At 36.1% G+C, this 13,421-nt stretch overlaps 1 pseudogene; it reads right to left on the bottom strand.

Annotated features, from left to right (window-relative positions):
- Window positions 1-1,968: 1,968 nt before the first annotated feature.
- Window positions 1,969-3,620, bottom strand: LOC118836940 (annotated as a pseudogene).
- Between the last annotated feature and the right edge of the window lie 9,801 nt (window positions 3,621-13,421).

Here is a 13,421-nt window from a genome sequence, read left to right as displayed (position 1 = left end):
CAGACAGACAGACTCACGCACACACACAGGGTATCTGCTGTAAAGGAGCTTATATTCTATTGGGAGTATATGGTGGGTTATATACTAGATAGATAGATAGATAGATAGATAGATAGATAGATAGATAGATGAATAGATGCAAATGACAGAGAAAGTTATTTAATTAATTAAGCCTTGTTGTACTAAATACTAAACTTGAAGGTCCTCATTTCAGTCCTATTCAAAGTATTTTGTTCATAGAAACATATATTAATTTGATATAGCATTGAGAAACATGATAAATCATGCCACAATCTGAAAAAAGCATAATTTTTAAATATGCAATTGGGAAATATAATTTTCCCAAGTATATTATTTTCAAATAATACGTCATATATTTACTGTTCTGTATTGTTTCACCATTAAAGTCTTATTCAATACATCTAAAGTCTTTTGCAAGCCACAGGGGTAGGCCTAAAATATTTTAACCTTTGAGGTAATTTCCTCAAAATAATTTGAAAGTGTGGTCAGGTCAGCATCTAATTTATCACCAGTGTCATCACTAATTTATCAGACAACTTTAGGAATGTTGATTAAAACCACTAAATAGAATTACTAGGTAGACATATAACTTATAGGGGCATCAAAGTTACTCAGCCTCTAAAATTCTCACTGATTGGGCTTTCAAGAAGTTTCATGAGTAGAAGCCTTATGGAGAAATGGATACTTCTAGAGTAAAGTTACGAAAATGATATGAAATTAGGAAGGAAGTCTGATATTCTGTAAAGTGACTAGCCTCATGTTGGAAGGGTAAACATCAAATTTTCTATAAATACTCATTGATCAAGTATAAAAAATCAAGTAAAATGTAATAGGTATCTTGCAGGTAAAATGACTAGTCCTTTGGCTACCTTTCTTTCTTTTCAGTCAATTGTGAGTCACAACTTATTTGACTAACTGTGTGCTAGTAGACTGATATAGCCAGGTATGCCAAAAGAAAGAGAACAAGAGAGATGATGGTTCATATATGGATAACGGTCACGGTCAAAGTAAGAGATAAGTGATAGAGTGCTCTGTGCGAGGAATGCCAATATATAGAATGGAATAAAGTGTAAGAAGACTAGTAAGGTAGGGAAAGTTTGGCTTATGAAGACCTTAAATGGCAATGGGGGGATAGCATAATCTGATTTCTTATTTAGGAAAAGTACTTTGTCAGCTAGGAGAAAGCTAGAGTACAGTGGGGAGAGACTTGAGGAAGGGAGACCAATTAGAAGAAGATGGGTAATAGTTCAGGAAAAATGATAGGAGCCTAAGCTAGTGCTGTGGTCATCTTGGTGAATATATGAACACATATATGAGAAAGGACATAATTTGACATCAGATTCGATGGTGAGGTGGATGGAAATGTGAGTGAGGAGTTGAGAATGTCTTAGGGGTTGTGAGCCTGGGCAACTAGAAAGTTCGCAGTGAATTGGACAGTAAGAGAGAAATTCTAGAAGGGCAGCTAGTGCGGAAAGATAATTTGTTTTGGACAGGTTGAAATAGAGATGTTATGGAGCATCCAATTCAAGAAGTCCAAAAAGCAATTGGCATTATAGCTAAGAGAGAGATTAGAGCTAGATAAACAGATCTAGAATAATCTGAATAGAGATGAAGATTTAACTGATTTTATTTCTTGGCAGCCATCTTTATTTTTTCAGATCAGCCCTGAAAGTTGTGGAAAGGCTGAACGCCTGTATCAGTGCAAAGGAAGGATAATGTGAGCTTGCATGTGACATTGAGGACCAAAAAACTAAAAATCCACCAGACTGAACAGGCCTCTTGAGGTGGGACTTGTTTTCCTGACAAGGAAGAAAGAGCCTGCCTTAAGGGATGACAAGTGGATCTCTTTGTGACAGGGCAGGAAGGAACCAAGTAGTCACTACAACACAGATCAGATCACAATGCAATAGACTGGGTCACAGAAAGAACAGGCATCTGCTTCAGGACTTAGGGCCGGTGCTGCTTGATAAAGCTGATCAGCTCATTGGTGGAGGCACCATGAGAGGTCACAGGTGCATCGGAATCCAACTCAGGCTCAATTTTCTTGGCCAATTGCTTTCCCAGTTCCACTTCCACTGATCATAACTGTTGACATCCCAGACAACACCCTGAACAAAGATCTTTGCTCATACATGGCAATCAAGGCTCCAAGAATGAAAGGGTGAGCTTTGTGAAGACAATGGAATTAGTAGGACGATTTCCCTCAAAGACCTTATGAGGCAGCAGCTTCTTCAGGGCATAACCACTCTTGCCAGCAGCCTCCAGCTCCTTGTGTGCCTCCTCTGCCATCTTTCCTTTCATCAGGGCCTTGGTCTGGGCTAGGAAGTTGGCTAGAAGAATCTTGTGATGAAGGCCATTCCAGATTGGATTCTGTGTCTGAACAGGGATGAGAAAGTCGCAAGGGATCATCCAGGTACCCTGGTGAATAAGCTGGTACAAAGCATGTTGTCCATTGGTCCCTGGCTCTCCCCAAACAATGGGGCCTGTACTGTAGTCAACCTGGGCTTCTGACTTGGTGATGTACTTCCCATTAGACTCCATGTCACCATGCTGGAAGTAGGCAGCAAAGCAATGCATATACTGGTCATAGGGCAGCAAGGTCTGAGTCTCACATCTGAACAGTTAATGTACCAGATGCCTAGCATGGCAAGCAGCACAGGGGAATTCTTCTCCAGTGGGGTGGTGAGGAAGTGATTGTCCATCCAGTGAGCCCCCGACTACAGCTGCTCAAAGTAATCAAAACTAATATGCAGGGTGATGGAAGAGGCCAATAGCTGACCACAATGAGTAACGTCCACCAGCCCAATCCCAGAATTCAAACATATTTTGAGTGTCGATTCCAAAATCTTGAACTTTGGTGCATTGGTAGACAAGGCCACAAAGTGCTTTGCCCAGCTGAAGGATCCTTTGCTGCTGAAGGAACCACTCCTTGGCTGTCTCTGCATTGGTGATGGTCTCCTGGGTGGTGAATGTCTTTGAGGCAATGATGAAGAGGGAGGTTCTGGGTTGAGCTCAGCAAGGGTTGTGATATGTGTACCATCAATATTGGAGACAAACCAGACTCGAGGACCTCCTTTGGAGTAGGGCTTCAGGGCTTCTGTCACCATCAGAGGACCCAAGTCAGACCCTCCAATGCCAATATAGATCACATCTGTAATCGTCTTCCCAGTGTAGCCTTTCCAGTCTCCACCACGGACACGCAGGCAGAATGCCTTCATTTTCTCCAGCACTTTGTTCCTCTGGTACCACATCCTTGCCATCCACTAGAATGTGTGTGTTGGAGCGATTCCGCAGTGCCACGTGGAGCACAGCCCAGTCCTCAGTGAAATTAATCTTTGTCCCTTGCACATTTGCTCCCGAGCATCTTCCACTCCTCGAGAATTAGCCAGTCAATAAGCATCTTCATCACATCTCCTGTAATGAGATTCTTGGAATAATCCACAAGGATGTGTACATTTTTGGTGTCAAGATTCAGGCTGAAGTGGTTTGAAGCGGTCCTGGTCGGCCTCAAAAAGACGCCGCAGGTTGAGCTTGGACCCGTGCTTGCAGTGCCACTGGACTAGCTTCTGGAAGTTCGTTTCCTGGCTGAAAGCGGCCATGACGGGGACACAGAAGGTCTGGAAAGATACCGCGTGAAACTGAAGCACTGATACTGTGCAAAATCTAACCTGATTGTTAATAAGACCAGTACGTAAGTTAACAGAGGGAGGAAAAATGAAGATGTTCCATACAGAGTCTGAGGTGCACTGATGGCTAGCTGGCATGACATGTATGATAGAGAGTGGTCACAACGATAGAAGGAGAACTAAGATCTAGCAATATCGTGAAATCCGGATGGAAAAGATTATTGAGGAGGAAGTCATAAACAGTATCAAATACTATAAAGAGGAAAAGAAAGATGAAGTTTAGATAAAACCAGAGAAGCTCACCAAGAAGTAGGCAAGCAAAGCCTCAAGAAAAATACAATTGTGAAAAAATATCAAATAAATTCCTAAAAGACATGAAGCAAGGGTTTGAAAAAACATTTTCCTAAAATAAATTAAATTAGAGTGCTTGAGAAAATAATTGGAAAATACTATGAAAGAAAGAATTGGAAAGGGAATTAGCAGCTTGGAACAAGAGATAGAAAATCTTCTCCAGCAATAAACTCCCTGACAATTAAAATGGACAAAAGAGAAGGAAATGATGCCATGAGGCAGGTAAAACACTAAAAAATATAGAAATGTCATATATCTTAAAAGAAAAACAATTTGGGGGCAGCTAAGTGGCACAGTGAGTAGAGCACCAGCCCTGGAGTCAGGAGGACCTGAGTCATCTGTCTTCAGACACTTAACACATGTACTAGCTGTGTGAAATTGGGCAAGTCGCTCACCCCCAATTACCCTGACAAAAAACAAACAAACAAAAAAGAAAAACAAATGACCCAGAAAAAAATGTCTGAGGGGAAAAAAGTGAAGAATAATTGGATTATCAAAATGCATGAACCAACAACTAAAAAAAAGAGCCTGTACACCCAATTTGAAGAAATCTTACAGAGAATTCTTAGAAGCAGAAGACAAAGTGAAAATATAAAAAAGTCAGCTAGGCACCACCTTAAAGAACCTATAAAATGAAAATGGCCAATTTCATCACAAAATCCTTAATTTCCAGGCCAAAGAAAAAAATAGCATAGATATCCAGAAAGAAGGAATTCAAATATCAAGGAGCTATGGTGAGGATCACACATAGTTTCAGAGCTGCCATCTAAAGGAATAGAGAACTGGAACACATTTGCAGAAGGCAAAGGATATAGGATGACGCCTAAGAACAGTTTACCCAGCAAAACTGAGTATAATATTGTAGGGACAAAAAGTGGATCTTTAATGAAATGAGGACTTTCAAGTATCCTGATGAAAAGACTAGCAATATGTAGAAACTTTAAAGCTCAAACAAAGAGCTAAGAGAAGCATAAAAATCTAAGCAGTATGAACAATAAAAAACATTGATCAAGGATAGATTATTATATTCAAATATGGGGAGATGGTATATGTGCCCTCTGAAACCTATCATCTTCAAGGGTCATAGAGTGAATCTGATTAGACAAATGTAGTGAGACACTATGTTGTAAGAAACAATGGAGAAGCATTCAGAGATACTTAGGAAGCCTTGAATAAACTATTACATAGTAAAGTGAATAAGAACCAAGTGAACAATTTTTACAATGACAATGATATATATGCAGATATATATATGTATATGGGCATATATATATATGTATGTATACAGATATGTGTGTGTATATATATACATATATATATGTAGATATATATTATCTGAAAGGCAAATACTTTAAAAGAATTAGTAATTTTTATCAGCATAATGGTCAGCCATGATGCCAAGAGTTAATGTGGCAACATGCTACCTCCTGATAAAGAGGTAAAGGACACAGAGAATAGAATAACTTTTTTACATGGTCTCTGAAATTTTGTTTTGACAGACTAGACAAGTAGGTAATGGTTTTTATTTAGGTCCAATATGGAAGTAGGAAGGAAAATTAGTTTGAATTTTTGCTGATAAATCTATATCTATCCAGGTATTTATTTATGTGGAGGGGAGGAGAGAGAGGAGAGAGAGAGAGAGAGAGAGAGAGAGAGAGAGAGAGAGAGAGAGAGAGAGAGAGAGAGAGAGAGAGAGAGAGAGAGAGAGAGAGAGAGAGAGAGAGGGAGAGAGAGAGAGAGAGAGAGAGAGCGAGAGAGAGAGAGAGAGAGAGAGAGAGAGAGAGAGAGAGAGAGGAAGAGAGAGAGAGAGAGCGAGAGAGGAGAGAGAGAGAGGAGAGAGAATGAAAATGAATAGGGTATGCTTTACATATGACATGTTGAATAAATTTTCAGATGAGTCCCTGTATTATCAGTTTTACTTAACTGGTCAATTCTGTTAAAGACCTCCCCCCAAGTAGGAGCAATCTACAAATATTTGTAATGTAAAAAGAAAACATGAAAAAGTAAAAAAAAATAAGTGATAGTAGGGGAAGAAAGATAACTAGTAAAGTGCCACAACAATGTGGTAAATTTAAGTGCCAGCAAATGTTTTCAGTGTTGAGATTTAAAAACAAGCACAAACTCTCTCTGTTCACAAGGAATTTTCATTTTCTTCTAGTCATACCAGGGCCTACCTATTCATACACTGATGCTGTATCACTGTTTGGAGGTGACCTGTAATTTTCAACAGTTAAGCCCATTAGCCCTGACAGGTGCTATCAATCTGGAAAGTTTCTGAGGATGGACCTTGTCAAGAAGGTCTGTTACCTAAGAACCATCCTAGCTAATTGCAGAGAGGTTCATTGCCAGAATGCTGTCTCTGATTAAATGGTGATTTTTTTTGTCCCCAGCAACTCATAAAATTGTTAAGGTTTATAATCTTCAGGGGTAGAAACCACTCCTAGTCTAATCAAATGATAAGGCTTTTGGAATAATGAAGTATATTAATGGAAGAAAATATTTTTTCCTTTGACTGAGTCCAAGTTTTACAGAACAAATCCTTTCATTAAAGATATTTTTTTCTGTGAAGTTTGGATTCAGTAAAAGGGCCACACTTGAGGACCTAGAGGGCCACCTGTGGCCTTGAAGCCATAGGTTCTCCACCCCTGGATTAAGGAATACTTTTTGTATTTGTGTAGTGCTTTGTGATTTTTTGTTTTCTCTTTTTTCCCATGAAAGACCTAAAACAATGACCTGAATTTATTTAATTCTTTATTGTAAATACAAATTTAATTTTCTCTTCTGAATTCTCTGCCTCTCACCTCCCCCATTTCCATTCATTGAGAGGGCAAAAAAGCAAAACTGATTACGAATATGTATAGTTCCTACATTAGATTGATCCCAAAGGGTAAAATGAAAATATGATTTAATCTGCAGATAAATATTTGCTGGATAAGACTGGTTTTATATCTCATTTGATCTTCAGAATAGCTCATTGAGGTAGGTAAGGCAGACATTATTATTCTGAATTTATTGAGGAAGTCAAACATCTAGAAGTTAAATATTTGTCCAGATCTGCAAAGCTTCTAAGTGGCAGAGACGGGACTTGAACTCAAGGCTTCTGACTCCTAGGCCTGCTTTTCCACCACTGTATAATGCTTCCCATGTCCAGTCAGAAGAGGTAAGTTTCATTGGGAATGCATCAGTGCTGGAACACTGAAAACTGTTTTAACTTTGTCTTCCCCCCAAAGACAAAGCAGAGAGGACTGAAATAATGCTACTCATCATTTTACAGCAGCTTGATACATTCCCTTGTGAAATGGGAAGAGTCAAATTGATTAATGTTGTGACTTTGTCTTTTAGTTTCTCAAAGTATATGTTTGTTTTTTCATGACATACTCATTAAGTTCATTTTCTCTTCTTTATTTGGCAGGTTAATTCTAGGTTAAAGTTATGGTTTTTGAACAATGTTTGCAATCATAGAGACCATCAACATCTAATACCAAATCCTTTTCTCTTCTGATTCATCATTTGAGAAGCTCTGTTCACTGACCCATCTGCAGTTCATCAGTTCATGGCTAACCTCTTTCAGACTCATTTTCCTCATCCATAAAATGGAAATAATGAAATGTCCACTACTTACCTCACAAATGATTGTTATGAGGGAATCTTTTTCTAAACTTGAAAGTGAGATGTACACATGTATATCTGTATGTATATACATATATAAAAACACAATATAATATATCTATATAGGCACATATACATACTCATATATGCATATACACATATTTGTATATATTTAACTTGAAACAATGCATATGGTTTGATATAAAATAAGCTTCAAAAATTGTCTAAGTTATCGACTCTCCTTGGAGAGTTAAAGGGATGATCTTGAAGGTCTTCAAGATTTCAAAATGCCCTTTGAATTAAAGAGAAAAATTAATTTGTTAAATTACATCATAATTATACCGTTTTAATATAACTATAGTGTAGTAGTATGTCTCATTTATGCTGAAGTAACTGGAAAATCCCATTCCCCAAATATTCTGGATAATAAAACTGACCCTATTACTTCCTTTACAAATATGCTAGTGATCACAATGATGATTTCACTCAAAATGCTTTCTTTTTAATTATTTCCTAAGTTTTTCTTTAAAATCAGGAAAGATTAAGAGAGAAATATGATCTTTGAAAAGCAGAAAAAATACTAAAAATTCTGTTTTCTATTGAGCAATATATACACAGATAAATGAAACACTAGTTCACATAAATCATAGTTATAAGATAAATTATTTTATTTTTAGAGTAATCTCTTCAAACAGAGTCAATGTATTTTGCCTGTTGGTGGAAAAGACATGTATTGTTTATAGAGACTTTGGATAATATGGCTTTTATATAATGTTTAGAACAAGTTATTACTCTAGCTAAGAGTGAGCAATCATTTTTTTAATGTATGAAGAACATTCTTATTTAGGTCCTTAGGTCCTTACATTTCAGGAAGTATATTAATGTGAATGTGGGAAAAATTACATCTAATTTTCATTAATCTAAATGAAATTTAGCGTTGCCTTAAACTATTTAAACACCATTCTAAGAAAGGGTTCATAGGCTTCAACAGAATACCCTGACATGTTAATGATTTTTTAAAAAGTTAAGAGCCCTCAGATTCAAGAATGAATTGAAGCCAGATTAAACCATCTCTGGAGAGTCAATTGTTAAATTTTCAATTTCAGCATTTATATCTTGTAAATCTAAGAATTCTTAGAAATCTAAGAAATCTAAATGCTCTAAATCAGAGCTTGATTTATAACTCTCTTGATTGTGTAACTCACTTAAGAAATGATAGAGAAATATCAATCATGCAAGTGAAATTTAAAAATGTGTCGTAGACTTAGGGTCCCTCATGTCCTTTTTCCCTATCCTTTATATGATTACTTGACTTAATGTTTCCCTGTATCTAAGGTGAAATTCAGGGGAAAATTTTTTGATCGTGTTTGTTATTTCTTCTTTGTCTTTCATTGTGTCATCCTGGGATGTACTAGAAGGTCATTGCACTCATCAGTCAAAAGACTTAGCTTTCCGTGCCACATCTGATACTTTCTGAGATTTTTGGAGGAATCTCTCTTTCTCTAAGACTGAGTTTCCTTACATAAAAATAAGGAGGCAGGGCTTAGTAAAACTATTAGGTCCTTTTCTGTTCTAGTATTCCATGATTATAATCCAAGTATGGTTGTCACCATCTTCAGCATGAAAATGTTATTGTGCACCAGGCATTTATGAGATCAACAATCGTGTATTTAAATCTGAAAATTACCTTCAAGGTTTAACCTTGTGGGCTTAGCACAGTCCCTGGAATGTAGTACGTATTTAAAAAATGTTTATTTATTGATTAATTATTTGACAGATGAGAAAATGAGGGTTAGAGACATGAACTGATTTGCTAAAGGTTACACAAGGAATACATGGCAGAACTATGATTTGAACCCAGGTCCTCCACCCCCCAATCCAGAGCTCTTTCCACTCTTACAATATTGTTTCTAGGAGGAATAGAGACTAAAAAGGTGTCATTCTTGTAGTGAAGAAGTCTACATTGGTACATTTATAGGCATTCAAATATCCATTTTTATGAACTTATAAATGATTGACTATAGGAAGGAAATATTTACAAAGCATCTGCAATGTGCCTACACTATCGTAAGTTCTTTACAAATATTACCTCATTTGAACCTTAGAACAGTTTTGAGTGGTATGTGCTATTATCCCCATTTTTATGATTTATGAAACTGATACAGATGGAGGTTAAGTGGTTTGTTCAGGGTCAAACATCTAGGGGGCATCTGAGGATGAGTTTGAACATAGGTCTTTCTGCCTCTAGCTCCAAGTATTCTATCTAGAGTGCCACCTAGCTTTCTCTAGTAATCACATTGTCAAAAAGTCTTCAACAGGAAAACAAGCATTCACACGTTGAATCAGAATAGGTAAGGGTTAGGCAATGGAACAGACAAGGAAAGTTTCAGGGAACTAAGACAATACCACAAGATGATACCATTATTACTCTAGACTGTATGAGGTAAATGTTCATGAGCAAGAGAAACTGCAAAAACTGAATGAATAGAGCGTTAGGAATCAGGAACATATTTCAGTATTAGGAAACTTAATTATGGAAGGTACAAAAGGAATCAGGGATGTTTATGTTGGAGAAGACATGGCCCATGGAGTAGTGATAAGCACCACCCCACTCAAATCCTTCGAACAATCCCCTTGCCATCCTAGCTGCCCTTCTTTGGTCAAGCTCCCTACCTAAGAATCATAAAATATCACAGACCTAGACTTTAATAATGAACCCAGCAAATAGTCATTTAATTTTTCTTGAATTACTTCAATAATAGGGAATCCACTACCTTGAGTGGTAGCCCATTCTACTTTGAGGTAGCCTCAATTCAAATTTTTACCTCACATCAAAACTATTACACCTTGCTCTCAATTTTGCCTTCTGCAGCCAAGTCAAGTCTAATTCCCTTAGATACAACACCCCTTCACATATTTGAAGAGAGATATGATATGATATGCTTGGCAATTCTTTATTTCTGGTTAAAGAAAATCAATTCCCTCAACAGATCTCCGTGGAGTATCCTCTTGAGCTCTTGCACCATTCTTCTTCTTCTCTAAATACTCTCCAGTTTATTAATGTGTTTCCTAAAATGTGAAATTCAGATCTTAACATGAAATCCCAGAGGAGGTCTAATTTGGGCAGGGCAGAGGACCTCCCTCTTTCTGGACACTATATTTATTTTAATTCAGAACTCTCAGTTCCAGGATTCTATCATAGTAATTGGTTTAATGCAAATACTAGTATTAACACAAGAAATATAGCCCTTCAATCTGTAAAGCTTCAGTTTTAATGGTGGTATTCATAAATTGGTTTGTGTTGAAGATTTGTATTGTTTTGCCAGTGGTATTTTCTCTTTCCTTTGATCCAACTTCATCATTACTAGGCTTATGCAAAAAAAGACATCTGAGGCAGAAAATAAGATTCTTTATGTAGAAAATATTTTTAAGCAATTAATTGGTGGTGGCACAAATGAAAACTAAATGAAATTTAACAAATGAGGAATGATTAAATAAATTCTGGTAAATGAATGTGTTGTACCTTTAAAAATGAGGAAATAGATGGCTTTCAAAAAACATTGAAAGACTTGTGGACTGATTCAGAGGCAAGTGAGCAGAACAAAAAAACTAATGTATGCTATACCACCAAGATTACAAAAATGGACAATTTTTGTATGGATACAAATATATATGGATATTCATAAATGGTCGAAGATAGAAAGGAACAAAATGAGGACAACAATGTATATGGTAACAACAACGCTGTAAAGAAAAACAACTTTGAATACTATAAGAACTACAATAAAAACAACAGTCATCAATAATTCCAGAGCAACCATGAGTGTTTGTGTGTGTGTGTGTGTGTGTGTGTGTGTGTGTGTGCATTTCTAAGTGAGTGAGTGTGAGTTTGCCATTGTGGGAATTTGTTTTGCTTGATTATACTTATTTGTTACAATAAATTTATTTTCTCTCAATTGAGGTAGGTGTAAGGGAGAAAATAGATTTCTGTTAACTTAAAAAAATACTGAAGTGGAATTCAGTTGTGAAATTTTGCAAGCATTTTCAGATGAGGTCTCACTATAGTCAGTTTTGCTTAACAGTTTCACTTTGTTACAAAAGAACTCTCATGAAGTACAAGTAATTTGTAAATGTCAGTAATGTAAAAACAAAACAACACACACACACATCAAGAAAACTTTTGCTTAAAAAAGAAAGTGAAGCGTAAGAACAAAAGATGAACTTAACATTGTATTTCAGTTTTGAAAATCCTTGATATTCTTGTTTCCATTCAAAAGTGAGGGAGAACATATTTGCCAGCCTGATAAAGCTCAGTTTTATAACCAAAGGATCACCAGAGAGAGCATATACTTCTGACTTATAATGAGCTTTGACGAAGAGAAACCTTACTACTTAATGGATCCAGTGGAAATGTCTTAAATAGTATTAATTACCAGGAAATCCTTTTGAGAGTTTTTTGTCTATAATTATTTTAAAATTTTTATGTTATATTAGTTTAAGAAATGGAATAAATGATGTGTTCCAAAGCTATGGCCAAAGGGAAGATTTAAACATGCAGTTATAGAGAAAGAGTAAAAAATGCCCTGTCATATGAATATCCCATGGTCTTCTGGTTTAAAAATTATAATATAATAATTCAAATAATAATTAATATACCAAAATTCTTTAAAATAATTATTGCCTTGATTAGTGAAAAGAACAAATTAATGGTAATCTTTTTTTTCTATGTTTGCCACTGTTTGATCACCATGTAAAATTATGTCTAGCTTCACTTGGTTAGCATCTCTAATTTTTAACTCATTTTAATAACTCAAGAATGAAAGAAAAACTCATGGTGGAAAAAGCTATGCACATGCAGAGAAAGAATTACAGAATCTGAGTGCAGACTGAGGCAAACTATCTGCTCTCTTTTTTCCCCTTCTTTTTTGGTTTTGTTTCTTTTTTATGATTCATTCCATTGGTTATAATTCTTCTTTACAATTGGACTATTATGTAAATAAGTTCAATGTGAAGGTATATGTAGAACGTACATATGCTGTCTTGGGGGAGAAGGGGGGAGAGGGAGTGAGAGAAAATTTTGAACCCCAAACTTATGGAACTGAGTGTTGTAAATGAAAATATATATATATATATATATATATATATATATATAATATATATATATATATATATATATACACATATAATTAAAAAAATAATTGTTGATTTATGTGTTTCCTGTATGTAAGGAACAACTGAGGATTCAAAGTCAAACATAAAATACATTAAGGAGCCTTACATTCAACTGGAAGGGAGTCAAAGGTATACAGATAAAATAAGTCCAGACAACACACATGCAGTATAAATGCAAAGTCATTTCAAGACAGTGGGAGCTATCATCTGCTGGTATCAGGAAATGCCTTACATAGAAAATAACATTTGCCTCTGTGATTGCATGTCAAAATAGAAAGATATTTGGGGAAGTAAATAGGAACAAAGTCATTAAAATGATGAAATAATCCAAACAAAGGACAATGACACAGAATCTTTTCAGGTTTTAAACTGAAACTGCCATCATGTCTGGAGAGCCTTGCAAATTTGTGCCACTCATTCAAGTGGTTCCCCAATGAGCTACTTTGAATAGTATGACCTCCTGCTAGCCTGTCTAAGCAACACCAGGTGAATAACCACGAAGGTGTTGATTAAAAAATTGTACAAGTACAAGCAATGTTTGTCACTCTGCTGGTATAAGATAACCTTTCCCATGCTTGTACAGATCGAATAATGAAATTTATCAGTAAGTTTTTTGAAGATCCCTTAAATGGCAACCATTTG

Source organism: Trichosurus vulpecula, chromosome 2, assembly GCF_011100635.1.
Source record: "Trichosurus vulpecula isolate mTriVul1 chromosome 2, mTriVul1.pri, whole genome shotgun sequence".
Taxonomy (NCBI): domain Eukaryota; kingdom Metazoa; phylum Chordata; class Mammalia; order Diprotodontia; family Phalangeridae; genus Trichosurus; species Trichosurus vulpecula.
The sequence above is the reverse complement of the archived record's forward strand: the minus strand, read 5'-3'. Positions and strand labels throughout refer to the sequence as shown.